The sequence below is a fragment of the Electrophorus electricus genome, chromosome 23 (genome assembly GCF_013358815.1).
Source record: "Electrophorus electricus isolate fEleEle1 chromosome 23, fEleEle1.pri, whole genome shotgun sequence".
NCBI lineage: Eukaryota > Metazoa > Chordata > Actinopteri > Gymnotiformes > Gymnotidae > Electrophorus > Electrophorus electricus.
This window is the reverse complement of record NC_049557.1, coordinates 9,820,574-9,832,701: the sequence shown is the minus strand read 5'-3', so window position 1 is coordinate 9,832,701 and position 12,128 is coordinate 9,820,574. Positions and strand designations below refer to the sequence as shown.

The 12,128-nt window shown below is 41.7% G+C and overlaps 1 protein-coding gene across 11 annotated transcripts in view; it reads right to left on the bottom strand.

Annotated features, from left to right (window-relative positions):
• Positions 1–3,441, bottom strand: part of cep350 (centrosomal protein 350) — a 32,015-nt gene extending 28,574 nt beyond the window's left edge. For 10 of the 11 annotated variants that reach the window (XM_035521980.1, XM_035521984.1, XM_035521987.1 and 7 more), the window contains exons 1-2: positions 3,357–3,430; positions 2,606–2,705 (exon numbers count right to left, since the gene is read on the bottom strand). The gene's annotated coding sequence lies outside the window, so the exon portion shown is untranslated. Of the gene's footprint in view, positions 1–2,605; positions 2,706–3,356 lie in introns of all 11 variants that reach the window. The other variant, XM_035521981.1, reaches the window with a different exon arrangement.
• Between the last annotated feature and the right edge of the window lie 8,687 nt (positions 3,442–12,128).

Sequence of the window (12,128 nt, the reverse complement as noted above, 5' to 3'; positions counted from 1 at the left end):
ACTGCAAGTGTACTTAGTTGTCAAGCAGTGTGGACCATGTCTTTTTTTTAAATGGCTGTCCTGAAACCTCCTCTAAGAAAACATGAGGCCAATCAAATATTTAGCATACCTTTTCATCTAAACTTAAAGGTTTGTTGCTAGGAATGTTGCAGACTTATTCACAGATTCAGTTCCTATTTGACTAGGCGTAAGAAACATGTAACCTTAGGTGGACATAACTTATTTTACAGATGTCCCCCAGCCAGTATTGGGTTCTGTTCTGCTCCTCATTTGAAAGCTTCCCCTGGGAGCCATTTTCACAAGCATATTTCTTTAAATTGTTTTGCTGATGATGCACAAATCAATTTTCAAACATAACAAAACTGACAGCTTGCCTGGTCTCAGGTAACTAGGTACCTGGGTACAGCCTACAAACTTGGATGACTAACAAACACTCATGTCTGAAAAACACTCAAATATGAAGTGATTCATGTAGCCATTTCACATCAGATTTGTAAGGCTGGAATTAATAATATTACTGTAAAGGGTCACCTGATTGCATTATCACCTGGTGTGAGCAACACGGGTTAAAACATACACCACATTATCATTTTAATGCCCATATTTCTTCTATTTCCAAAACTACTACTTCCCATTGATGTAACACTGCCTGACTCAGACTGATCTCTGTCATGCTGAGGTGTGTGAGACATTATGGTTAGATAAACTAACGCACTCTTGACAGGTCTTCCCATAAAGCGCACCGACACCCCCAGACACTTCATCTGAGAACCGAGGCTGAGTTAAGTCATTTTCTAAAACAAAGCATTTCCCCAGGAGGTTAAAACACAGCACAAGTATCTTCATACAGTCAACAACTCAGTTTAAATTCCATCAGTTTTGCCATTTTAAAACTGCAAACACTCCTTGGTTCATGTCTTAAGACGGTACACTCTACAGCTCTGGTTTGTTTATTGTTATCGCAATATTGATATCACAGAAGCAATATGCAAATGAACCCTCTGATGCCTCAAAATCTTCTATTGTGCATTTGCAATCTGACCAGCCTTAAATATTCCACATGACAGCATTCACATGATCCAACAAAAATGTTGGCCAAAATAACATAGGTCAAAATATTGTTTAATTGTATCTTAACATATTTAATTGTATCTGCACAGTATCTCATCTGTTAATCATTAACACAATACAGGGTTTTGAAATCCTGATCTCACAAAAGGCTACAATATGCAAATAAGCTCTGCTTTATTTCTAGTGCGTCTTTCTCTAGGGCACATTGAAAAACTTGTTTTAAATGTGACATATAAATAAAACCATTATTATTACTACTATTTTTAGCACTGCTGTTATTAGTAATGAAAAACTAGATTAAAAAAAAGATAAAACGATGCATTTCACATTGAGGGCTTTATACAGTATAGTCATATTGCGAACGCAACTATTGTAGTAGCAGAATTGTAATATATGCATGTATATGTATGAGATGCACAACGTTGACATAATGCAAACAAAGTCTGAACAACGGCACATTTCAACCGGTAAAGTTCAATTCATAATGGACACACCCTGGATTTACTCTGAACATCACTAATGCAGTGTCTGCATGAGTGTTGTCCTCTCCTGAGCACTGCAGGACAACAGGCTCACTTTGACTGACCAGCAAATAAGCACAGTTATGTCTCAGATACAATGTAGTGCTGTCTGTTCATAGCAAAATTACTTTTAATATATAAACAAACAGGCTGAGCCATAAAGATGTTTAAACAACTGAAACAGAAGTTTAAATAAGCTTCAACACTTTTAAAGCTCCATAAACGTCCACTCATGTACATAACTACAGCCTCAATCACAAAATGTAGTCTTTATGGTGACCAACAGAACATCTTTATGGCAAAAAATATGAGTTCAGTTAACAGCTTTGCTTTATTCTTCAAGCAGAAGTGAACCATGTTTCTCTCAATTCTGAGTCTTCACTATCAAAAGTGCATCAGGGAGACATGCAGGTAAAGTGCAGCATCACAGCCAGAGGGAGAAAAAGTGTAGGGAAAAACCCTAACCCTAAAGCCTAATCCCTAAACCCTAACTAACCCTAAGTGTAGCAAAAGTGAGGCATGCCACAGCTCATAGTTCACATGCTATACATTCCTCTCCTATCATGGGTTCTGTCCTAAACAGCCTTGACAATGATCAATATGTGCAAAGCAGACATTAATGCAGGCATCAAAGAGATCCAAACACAATAATTTAGTTTGTGATGTACAAAATATTTCACCTGTTTCTACATCTTATTGAGAAAGTCTGATTTGGGCCATTACCTAGGGCTCTACACAAGGTAACCATGTCCTTTCACCTTAAGAAGTAGTCTAGGCAACAGATTTAATGAACGTGGTCTTTTTCAATCACGTTTCATTTCGCCTGCGTTTTTGATAGATGTAACCAAGGTAGCGCACTCTGCTCAGCTCATTTGCTATTAGGACCACCAACCCGAGCCAGTGAAGCCACTTTGGTTTTATAGTAAATAGAAACTCACAGTGACGGCCATGTCGAAGCATGATCACCGCCCAGAGACCTACGGAGCATTCGGACGCTCGGTAATTTAACTCACCTCAGATAGTCATGACTCCGCCCGGGCAGCCGGCCTCCAACGACGGGCAGGAACACTCCAACTGCCGGTCAAGGTGAACCGACAAACACGGATTATGTTTCTTTGAATAAAAATAATGTCAAACCAACGTTAGCTGCCAATTTGGTTAAGACGTGCCAAAGCAAAGTAGTGCAAAACGATCCCAACCTCATTTCACTAGCTGTTGCCATCGATACCTGACACACTCTCGAGTTAGCTAGGCTTAGCTACCTGACTAGATACCAAATTAAACAAATATATTAAGTTAAACGTCTCGTCACTAATGTAATTTTAAAGTGAGACTAATACTAGGTAAATGTAATACAAATGTTTCAGATGTGATCAGGATTAAACAGCCGCTAAGAACTTTCAGCCTCTAACTGACCAAAATTGTTAACTAACCGCTAGCTAACCTAGCCAGCCAAAGAAAATGTAGGCTACACGTCAAAATCTGTAGATAAAAACCTAGACCACTGTGGACAACCCGACTACTTCATACACACGCAGGTTTAATTTAAAAAGTCGTTAGAATTGCGACTCAACTCGTTGTAGTGCAGCTGAGTAGAAGCTGGTTAATTAGCTACTTGCTAACGGCTAGTGACTTAGCTTAGCTTGTTAGCTAGACAGGTTAATGCCAGCTAGGTAGCTATCTAGCAAACAAACTTTGTTGTCAGTCTGCTCTTGCGCCCTGTATAATTAACCATGAAACAAGTCGATTTTCAATTTCGCTTACCAAACACTTTTACTATCTCTTTCGCGGTGTTTAGAATAAGTTACAACAGCCGTTAGCTAAACTGACGGTCCGCCATTATCCAAACAACTAAACAGGAAGTTAGGGATTCACGTAATAGTAAAAAGACCTATCGCGAGATCTCAGAGCAACGGTTTTTAGGACTCTCTTTTTTTGTCCTCTGTTGACCTGTAGTGGTCATTTATGGAATGACAATGGACCTTCTGGAAGCAGCAGCGGCTACTGTAACATTCTGCTTAGTGCCTTCTGTAGGCTAAATTCTGTAATATAGAGCATTTCAAAGTACGTCTCCAATTCATTGCGCACAAACGTTTGCTAAATTTGTGCAAGTGTGGTTCCAAGCATGATTGTATGTGTATAAGTGTATGCATGTGTTGTGAGTGTGGCCGAAATGACTTTTGTTGTACTGTGTATAAGCAACTGTGTGTGAGCTACTGTAACCAAGAACAAATTCCTTATATGCGTGAGCAAACTTGGCCAATAAAGCCTGATTCTGAATTACTTTATTTGATAAATGTGGGAAGCATAATTACTACATTCTCAAAGCATGCAATCTCAACCCCTTCTGAAAATAACAGTGAAACCACTGAAGATAATTATGAATCCTGTTCACAACAGCAACAAAATCAGTTCCATGCGAATTCTGCTAATTTAGGATTCACTTTCAAAGAAAGAATTAACAGACCCCTACTGTAAGTTTTTCACTGTTGTATTTGGTCAAATACATTAAGGAGACTAGCTCACATGGAGTTTTGGTTGCTAGATTTTATTTTTAATGTAGTAGACATGTACAATATTAGTAGTACCTTTATCCCCAGTGTTCCCATTGCCACATGCCTGCATTGTCCTCTGTCATGTGTTTGATTGTTGGCATTGGTGTACGTTTAGGATGAGCTGGGATTAAATATATGGTTACTTGTATATACAATCTATGGATTAAATACTTGTGGAATTGGAGTGAGCGAGTTCGTTATTTTCCAACGATTAGAGGGTGACTCACCACAGGACAATCATAAGTCAGCAGCCAACTAGACATCTGATTCATGTTCATATTTTAACACCAGTCGGATTGCTAATGTGCTCTTCTGCCATGCCTGGCTATGTATCACCACTCCGCAGTCGTGAGAGCCTGCCATCCTCGAGATCAGCGAGCATATTGCCTTTACTTCTGTTTTCCGTTTTTACGACCAGGCATTAAAAATTGAATGTGTCGTATGTCTCGTGGGTTGCTCCAGATGGGTGTTAAAGTAAGCACACTCTAGAATTAAAATGCTGCATAGTGAATATATCAAGTCAAACCAAAACAACTGTGACTGGAGTTGAAGAGATTTATGTCTTTTAGCTACTCACTTGATTTCCATTTAAGCATATTACCTGATAATAAAGCCTTAAGGCTTACGCACTCAAAAGGAAAACATTCTCTGATTTAGGATTTGTTTGTTTGTTTATTTATGGTAGGGTATTTAAATATAAAACCTTAAACGCAAACATAAGACATTTCTGAGACATCCAGGTGAATAAATTAGACTAATAACATTGTGACACGTGGAATCATTTATTTCACCGACCCCCGCTATGCCGCGACCCCTCTCGTCAGCTCACCTGTCTGACTCACTTTGATTTCACTTTGAAATCAGCTGTAACTGGCGCTCGCGACAGCACATTTCCACCCCGTACCCAGCGCGCGGACGGAGGAGAAGAGACGGGATCGGTGAGAATATGCCCGAGAGATGAGGCGCAAGAGCACGGGAAAACGGGCACTGCGTCCAGGTAAAGCACAGAAGGACGAGAAACTCTGCGTTCGTGTGCGTTTCTGGCGTGGTGGAACAAACGGAGACACTTGTGGCTGAGCAGTGTGCGGTTAGAAGAAAAATATGTCTGACAGTTATCGTGCAAGATTTCTGTGTATACCTTCTATTGTCGTGCAAGGTTTCTGTGTATACCTTCTGTTGTCGTGCAAGGTTTCTGTGCATACTTGCGGTTATCGTGCAAGGTTTGTGTATACCTTCTGTTGTGCAAGGTTTCTGTGCATACTTGCGGTTATCGTGCAAGGTTTCTGTGCATACTTGCGGTTATCGTGCAAGGTTTCTGTGCATACTTGCGGTTATCGTGCAAGGTTTCTGTGCATACTTGCGGTTATCGTGCAAGGTTTCTGTGCATACTTGCGGTTATTCCCAGCATCAGAGCGTGAGTTCAGCGCGTGTCATGTTTGCCCAGCGTCGTCTCTGGAAAGTTACTGGATTGTGTTTTAACCGTAATGATGAATATGAATTCGTCTATGTTGATAGTTCTCTGTGTGTTTTATATTTCGTTTCCATAGCTGCACACATTATATTCTCGGCTGTTAGAAGCAGCATGAGTGTGTTTTATCACCTCACTGTTCTGATGTTCCAAAATATAATCACTGAAAACCAAGTCATTTGCGTGACGTACGTATAGTCGTGCAGCTCTTGTTAAAAAACACTAAGCATACCAAAAAGCTGATCGCCACAGGGTCCCACACATGCGAACGAAGCAGTTTTAACTTTAAGCTGAATAAAAGTAATCTTAACAGTAGCTTTTATTTAAATGCACTGTTTCAGTAGCATCGCGCTACACACCCGTACGTACTGCTGCAGTCAGAGACAGGATGGCTTATCCGTAGTTTTATCCCCAACAGCCAGCGACGCCAATTGTAATATTAAAAGGAGATTTTATCCATGACTTGACAAGATATTTGACAACTGAAGAAGTCTGTGTGAGACTTGTGGCCCGTGTTGCGTGGCAGAACTGACAAATGATGGGCATTGATGGCTGCGTTACAGGAGCCCGTCTCTGAACAGTTATTAGGTAGAGATGCCATAAATCCTAAAAGTTTGCAACAGATTGGAATAACAATGAGGATCTGCTTTGTGTGACCTGTGACCCACGGCGTGATGTATTTTACCTGAGCCAGCCTTCTCTTTTGTTTTGTGGCATCATGAGTTTTGTGAAAACACCAGAAAAGCTTTTGAAAAGGTAACCAATTTATTTCCGTTTTGGGGTTAGTAACGTGATCTATCTATCAGTGTAATGCAGCTTCTTTACCCTTCATTTGTCTCCTTCCACAAAACGTGTTGAGAATACCATGTGAAATTCTTTGGTTATCCTAAATATGTTTGTGAGGCATATCTGAGTAACGTCTGAGCAAATATGTCCCTGGGGTTCTTTGAACCAGATTCTGCAAAACCTCCAGATGCTTTTGAGCAGGGTTTGCTTTCCCAAAAGCATTGTAACCCAGAGATCCTCTTTAAATGCTAGACCGTGTATTGCACTGAACAATCTCTCTCGTTTAAGATGTCCCTAACATTATGATACCTTTGAGGAATATGTCCCTGGTCTTGTTGGAGACCTCTCTGATTTAAGGCAGAAAATGTGCTGTGACATAATTCATTTTAATCATTTCTGTGGTGGGAAGGATCCTTGTTTGTTGTCATGGCGATGGGATCGAATAAAATCGGTCTGTTTTGTGAGTCTTTTTAGTGCTAATTGAGCTTTTGATGATGTGATGTGTTAGCTACTTCACAAATCAGAGAAGCCCAGCGGTGAAACTCTGAACGCTGAACCCTGAATATAAGAGGGTGGAATTTGTACTTTATACTTAATTGCAGATGTGGTGATAAAGGGTTTTTACATCAGTGCTGTGTTAGAGTCTAGTGGAACCCTGGTGTGAGGCGTTGTAGACCTGTCCTTCTAGCCAAACTCAAATTAAACTGGACTCAGTGTTGTACGATGACATGAATTAGAGAATAGTCTTTTTAGTATGGGGGGAGAAAAAAATAATAATGATAATATAATAATAGTAAAATAATCTGAACAGTGAAATCTGTGCAAGATGAATTGCTTCAGCTTCTGACTTTGACATGCACCGTAAAAAAGGCGTTCTGATGGATAGAGTTATGGACTGGTAAAGGGCCAGTATTCATTCATTCATAACTGTGGATCTACGCTGACTCAGTCAGACTAACCAAAAGTGCCTCAGGGACAATCTTTCATGATTTCAGTGAGTTTTGTTCATTTGCCTGGTTGGATTTGTGTATGAAGACAGTGTTTGCTGACTGTACTAATAAAATCATGATAAAATCCACCGGGAGGCAGGACTCATAACGAGTGAGAGAAAACCCAAAGTGTTTCCAGGGATGTCTGCAGCTGTCTGCACAAAATGAACCAGAAGCAGAATTCACAGCCATAAAGACTCAAATGACACAGCTCAATATATGACCTTCGACACTAAAAAAAGAAATTGTGATTATTATTATGGGATGGTAAAGGCCATAGTTATTTTAAAGTGATGTTTCTTTTATGTTCATGATGTTTTCCTGTTATGTCTATGGCTTCCGCCGTGCCCCATGAGGACTACATTCCCCATAATCCCCCAGTCCAGTCCCTATTCCCACCTTATTAGTGTCACGTGTGTCCAATTACCCTTAACGGTTTGTCTATTTAAACCAACCTGTGTCTGTTACTCTCTGTGAAGTCTTATTCAGCGTTGTGCAAGGCTGTTGCGTTTCTTATTATACTCGTCCTAGCTCTTTGTCTAAAGTCCTGCTATCTCATCTGCTGTTTCTGGTGGTGGACCTGAATACTTTTTGATGCTGTGTTTGGGTCTCCCTGTTACACCAGTAAAATCAGTAAAATTCTTAAATTTTAACCTTTTTTTTTGGCATATTGGGTATATCTCACATCAAATGTTATTCCTCTGTTCGTTATATCAGCTATTTTGATGAGCTGTCACTGTGTAAAAACGTAGTTGAATTAGCAGAAGTGTATCTGTGGCCTATTGGACTAAACACTTCTCCCAAAATGGTGTCTGGGGTAAAGTGAGCCCAAGCCTTGTGGGGGAAGTTGAACCGGTGGATCATGTCACCCCCTCAGGTTTACATGAACTTGAGTCTTGACATCTGCTGATTAAATTGGTGTTGCATCTGAACAGCTGACATGGCATGTTGAATCATTTATCTAATCTTCTATGATTGCTGCCATAATCAAGTAGACCAAATCTTTGTTAACAAATGGGTTAAAAAGTTATCCACTGATATCAAAACAGTTGAACACTAAAAATGGAAAAACAAATAATCTGTATGTTTCTCAAAACAAGAGAAGTTTCATTCAAGTTATAACTGCCACAGCTGTATCGTAATCCTAAAGATTTGGCAAACCATCATCAGCTTTCAGATCAGAAGTGTTGACAAATTACATATTTAATGAATACCAGTTCTATTAGTTCAATTGGGGGGGTTAATTATTAATAATATTTGGATTATACTTTTAAATCTGGTAAATAGATTAGTTACTGTTTTTTCTCTGATGGCATACCTAATCGGCTGGATCTGCCTGCCCCTAACGTGGGGGTGTGTTGACCACTTTTTTCGGACCCTGTATTTTATCTAGCCGAGTTCAGGCACACGTCCTGAACCTGTTATGTGCAGTAAGTTTATTCCTGTCTCATATTCCCTTGGCTGTAGGTCGACTTAAGTTAAAAAAAAAAAAAAAGGCTCCTCTTACCCAACTCTCCCCTGTGTATTTCAGAGAGGCAATGAGACTAAATCTTGTACAGCAAACGGGGGCTGAGTGAAGGTCGGTTCGGGTCGGGTCCAGTCACGGGCTGCGTGAGGGGCGGGTCTGGTCCAGTCACGGCTGCGTGAGGGGGCGGGTCCTGTCAGGGGTGGGTACAATCATGGGCTCTGTGATGGGTGGGTCTGGTCACGGGTTATGTGAGGGTGATGTTAGATCGTCACTTATTGCTGTCAGTCATTTAGTTATAACACCCTTTTAAATCTCATCAAATACCTTAAAACACATTTACAGTAAATACTGTGGGAATATTAATGTAAAAGAAACTTCTACAACTTTAAATGGTTGTGAAACTTGGTTTGCGATCCAGTTGCTAACATAGAGGTGGGTAGGTTTAAAAATACTGCAGCCAGGCGCTAGAGGGCATCAGAGAAATTTTGGCTTCACTTAAAAAAAAAAAAAAAAAATCCAGGCATTGGCTAAAACTGCATTGATTCCCAAGTGACTGATGTTGATGTGTCTGGTGAATGGCAGTGTTGGGTTGGGGAAACAAGCACCACGGCTGCAGCAATGGCCTCTACTAGCTCCTGGAACGCTTATAAAAACTTGGAAAGCCAAAACAGCTCTGCCCTTTGTTGGCGGAAGCGACACTGCAATGTGAGAGAAATGCGTGTGATGGATGCACTACAGGGTGAGTCTTGTCATGTACAGCGTCATCTGCAGCGTTGGCCAATCATATCCTGCGATGATCTTCTCTGGGTTTGTTGGAGTGCTACCGTTGTCGCCTCAGGCCGAACCCCCAGGAATGCAAACGTTTCTCACGGGTTAAGTGCGCTGTGAAGGTCTGCTGCTAACAAGCCATCAAGGCAAGGCAGGTTTAAAAAGGCAGCTTTATATGGCACATTACATAGCGTCAAGGCAGCCTATAGTCCACCACACAGAAACCGTGGACAGCGTAAGCAGAACTGTCCCTCGCTCTCCCAACAGTGGCGGGGGCGTTACACAGTCCAAATGGCACGACCTTGATCTGTCATAGTCTGGGTACAAAAGCGAATGCTGTTCTCTCTTTAGCCTCTGTAGCTTGCTACGTACCAACACAGCCATGCTGTTAAAGTTCAGTAACCACATGCCATCTCTCTCTGTCTCTTGCTGCCTTTGCCCAGAGGGGTCAGTGTGCTTGGAGAATAGACCCTGAGATGGTCTCTACACTGCAGCAGGTCAGAGAGAGGAAACCTTTCATGCCACACCACAAACATGTCAACAGTTCTGGGAGGTTCGCTGGGACTCACCACTCCTCCCTCCTTGGAGGTGCTGCTGGGCCAATCATGTGTCCAGAGTGCATCACTCGGTTCAGAAACCACGCCAACCGTATGTTACTGTCTTCACTGATTGATTACGAAGGGGAATGACGTTTCCCTAGGCATAGCCGTGGGCAGTGGTAGCTCAGTGGTTAAGGTTTTTGACTTGGAAGGTTGCTGGTTCAAGCCCCACTGCCACTGTTGGGCCCCTGAGCAAGGCCCTTAACCTTCAAATGCTCAAGTTGTAGTCAGTCATAATTGTAAGTTACTTTGGATAAAAGTGTCAGCTAAATGCTTTAAGTGTAAATGATACTCCACCACACTCTTCTATCCTCTCATCCACACTCTGCTGTAGTGGGGGTCTATGCTGTTGTTGGGTTGCTATATTTGGATCCTTTCCATCTCTCACACTGCTTTGCATGTTGGCTTCAGAGCAGGAGATTTGTAGGGTACTAGTGATTCAGCAGTATTACTGCACTACTACTGAATTACTATGCTATGTAACAGAATCTAACCCCAGCCTTTCCCTAGCTTGTCTGTGGTATTTGATTCACTGTCTAATAACACAACGCTTCAGCTGGAATCATTTTAAAGGGAGATTGAAGCCAGTGGACCACGCATGTATGTACAGGCGTTGTTCAATAGTGCTGTAGGCCTGTGCTTTTTTGTCTTACAAACCGAACGTCAGTGTGGTGGTGTAGGACTTTTTCACCAGGCCTGATCGTTATGTGCTTGAAGCTTCTTTGTTCTGCTGTGATTAGTCAGTGTTGTTGAGATGGTCTGATGGTTTCTGGATGCTGTCTGTCGGCTTGGTGTTAATTAGAATTCGTAAGGTGCAAATTAATTGCCATGTTGGAAGCTGAGGTTATCGGATCCCGTAGCACCAAGTTCTGCATCTCCCATAATCCCCAATGCACCACACAGGCAGGACAGACCCTGTCCCCTGGGCAGGACAGACCCCTGTCCCCTGAGGAGCACAGAAGCAGACTGTTATGTTTCCTGATGCTGATTACCTGGCTAAAGCCATAATTACTTGGTCCATGGCGGGAGATTGTCACTTTTAAGTGTTTATAGACTTTACACTACTCTGGACCTACTTCCTATCTGACCACCGTTTACCAAAAGAAAAAATATGTGAAATATTTGCCAACATTTTTACAGTGACTGGTAGATGCTCTTAAATAGAACATTTCAGTATGACCCGTTGTGTGTTCCTTGGGCATTTGACACCTCACTCCACCAATAATGCTGCTCTTTTAGGCTGAAGGACAGAATCGTGACCACCTACATCTCCTCAAGCCCCCCTCACTACTGACTCTGACACGCGGCATTATCGCAGAACACCACAGTAAGGTTCAGCATGCAAGTCTCCTTTGGATCTAAATATATCTGCATGTATTTAGATTTTTATGCATCACCATCCTGAGGTTCAGGTGTGATGGTGGCACCTGGGTTTCTCTGGAGGTGTTTTACCCTTCCAATCTCTCGTGGATTGTATTATGTTCCATTGCTGGAAGAGTTGCATTTACCAATTTGACATCCATAGATCAGACCAGTCTGTCCAAATCAGACACTTGCACTCCCTGGCCCTGACAGTACATCAGGTGCTTGCACTTCCTGGCCCTGACAGTACATCAGGTGCTTGCACTTCCTGGCCCTGACTGTTTCCCAGCAGTCCATCTTTCACTGCATCCAGCTCTACCAATCTCCTCAATCTCATCTGTTCTGCCTGATTGATTGACCTCACTTGTTTCTCATTAGTAATCTGCTTAAACCTGTTTATTAGCACTCTTTCTCTGGGAAGCATTGCCATGTCTGTTCTGTGCATACTGAGCACTCTTCCTGAGCACTCTTTCTGAGCACCATCTACCGTATCTGGTTTGTTTGCTTTGTTGGACTTATCTTTGGTTTAGTAAGTTTCAGA